This window comes from Tupaia chinensis, unplaced genomic scaffold, assembly GCF_000334495.1.
Source record: "Tupaia chinensis unplaced genomic scaffold, TupChi_1.0 Scaffold146459_1, whole genome shotgun sequence".
Lineage (NCBI taxonomy): Eukaryota > Metazoa > Chordata > Mammalia > Scandentia > Tupaiidae > Tupaia > Tupaia belangeri.
The window spans coordinates 7,597-10,482 of NW_006206315.1; the positions used below are offsets into that span (position 1 = coordinate 7,597).

Sequence of the window (2,886 nt, forward strand, 5' to 3'; positions counted from 1 at the left end):
GGGTGGAGACGCCCAGGCGCAGGGCGGCCCCAGCTGGAGCCCTGGACTTGGCAGCTCCTTCCTCTGCTGGCTCTGGGCGCCGAACTCAGGAACTTCTTTATTTTTCCAAAGGCACAAACCGCTGGACAGGCTGCGGGGTGGTGGCATTTTGAGGGGCATCACCCAAGGCCAGCGGCTGGTGTTTCCTTCCAGTCTGAGTGGGGCTCCCTGGGCCAGGACTGACCCTGGTCCCTGGGATGTTTGGTCCCAGCTCTCAGCGAGGCCCGCGCGGAGTCCCCTGCTCCAGACCGGGTTTGTGGCTTCAGGGGCAGCCACCTGCGCACCCTTTAGTGATCCCTGCCCAGTAGCAGTGGCACTTCCGAGGGTCGCACAGGGGAGCCGACTGGGAGCCTCTGATCTGTGTGCACCAGACAGACCTCCGGACTCTCACCCCTGATCTTGCCCTTTCAAACTAGCAAACAAAATAATTGCTGGGGCTACACTGCCCCTCCAGCCATCCCTCTGAGGGACCCTCCAAATAAAATTGAGTGATCTGCTGTCCTCTGCTCTCTCGAGATCTGCCCTCTCGATCAAACCTAAATGTCCTTCATTGGAAATGTTACCACGCATGTGCTCTCAGGAAACGGCCCTTTAAAAAAAAAAGAAAAAATCCCAGGCCAGGTGACAGTGGTGAAGGCAGCTGACCACAACGAGCTGACTGCACTGTTCAAGTCCTGGACCTGGTGGCCCGAGAAACGCCCCAGTGAGAGTGCCAGCCCCCCTAAAATGCAGAAAGGAGGAAGGGAGGAAGGAGAGGGGACTATGGCATGGTCATTTCCTGGTCCCTTTCTTATTTTATGTCACTCTCCTGCAACTGCACTCTCAATCAAAATTTTTTAAAAAAAGAAAAAACATCTCGGCCAGCAGTTGGCATGATGGTTATGGCACTAGATCCTATGGAGAACCGCACAGTTCATGTCCCCAACCCAACGGGTTGAAAAATATGCCAGACTCCGGTGCATCTGTGCCCCGAACCCCAAGGGGAGGGTGGAGAGGGGATTGTGGTGTGGCCTTCCTCCTTGGGGACGATTTCTCACTTTCTCTGTCTCTCTGGCAAGCACAGGTGCACTATAGCAAAAAAATCTTTCTTAAGGAAAAAAGAAGAAGAAGAAAGAGGGCATGGTGGTTGAGACCCTGGACTCCCACGTGGCTGAACCTAGACTCCCATCTGGCTAACCAAGGTTCGAGTCCCAGACCTGGTGGCTTGCTTTCTCACTTTTCCTTTCTCTCTCTGTCTCTCTCTAGTCAAATGAAAAAAATGATGGTGATGAATAAATTTAAATAAATTTTAAAAAAGAAAGAAAGAAAAAGAAAGAATTCCTCTAAAAATCAAAAATAAGACTGGCTGCTCTGAAAAGCCATCTTTGCATTTTTTCCCAGTCCGGCTTCCCCATGCCACAGCCACCTCTGCTGTGCGCCAGCTCCTCCCACCGCCGCCCACTGGGGCAGCTTCACTCCGGCAGCCTTAAACTCTCACTTTCTTTGTAATCCCTTGCATCAGATCACCACCATGCCCCATGTCAGACGCGGCGGTGGACACTAGCTCCCAGATCACCACCAAGGACTTGAAGGAGCAGAAGGAAGTTGTGGAGGAGGCGGAGAACGGAAAGATGCCCCGCTAACCGGAACGCTAATGAGGAAAATGGGGAACAGGAGGCTGAGAAAGAGGGAGACAAAGAAGAGGAAGAAGGCGGGGAGGAGGAGGAAGAGGAGGAAGAAGGCGACGGTGAAGAGGAGGCCAGAGATGAAGATGAGGAGGCTGAGGCAGCTACAGGTAAGCGGGCAGCTGAGGATGATGAGGACGAGGGTGTGGACACCAAGAAGCAGAAGAGCAGAAGACCGGAGGGGATACTAGACAGCAAAAAAAAAAAAAAAAAAAAAGAAAACATAAAATAAACTTAAGAGGCCGCCGACCTATTCACCCTCCACTTCCTGTCTCAGAATCTAAACGTGGTCACCTTTGAGTAGAGAGGCTAACCCACCGCGGGGCAGTGCCACCCGCAGATGACACGTGCTCTCCACCATGCAACCAAAACCACAACGTGAATTTGCAACAGGGGAGGAAAAAAGAACGAAAACTTCCAAGGCCTTGCTTTTTTTCTTAAAAGTACTTTAAAAAGGAAAATTTGTTTGTATTTTTTATTTACATTTTATATTTTTGTACATATTGTTAGGGGTCAGCCATTTTTAATGATCTCTGGATGACCCAACCAGCCTTCGGAGCGTCCTCTGTCCTACTTTGGCTTCACTTATGGTGTGACCATGTTCACTAAAATCTCAAAGGAGAAAAAACACCTTGTAAAAAAAAGCAAAAACAACAACAACAAAACAATCTTATTCCGAGCATTCCAGTAACTTTTTGTGTGTATGTACTTAGCTGTACTATAAGTACTTGGTTTGTATGAGATGGTTAAAAAGGCCAAAGATAAAAGATTTCTTTTTTTCCTTTTTTTTGTTTATGAAGTTGCTGTTTATATTTTTTGGCCTGTTTGATGTATGTGTGAAACTATGTTGTCCAACAATAAACCGGAATTTTATTTTGCTGAGTTGTTCTAACAAAAAAAATCAAAAATAAAAAAAATTGGAAAGAGATGTTTAAAAGGGAAGACGTGGTAAAATCAGTGATTTGGTGAGTTTACATCCTTTCTTTACATTCATTCCAGAGGGGACAAAATGGAGTTGAGGTCTAGGGACACCTAGAGGTCATTTGGGGAAAAGCCTAATACCCCCATTAGGAAGGTGATTTCTGGCCCTCAGGGCATGATGAGCGGCTGGAAGACGCAGACCAGTTTCTCAAACCCCTGGACTGGAGCCCCGGAGCAGAGACAGTGACCCGGGAAGCTCCCA

The 2,886-nt window shown here is 48.5% G+C and overlaps 1 pseudogene; it reads left to right on the forward strand.

The window, feature by feature from the left end:
• Positions 1 to 1,556: 1,556 nt before the first annotated feature.
• LOC114006234 (prothymosin alpha-like) lies at positions 1,557 to 1,897 on the forward strand (annotated as a pseudogene).
• Positions 1,898 to 2,886: the final 989 nt, after the last annotated feature.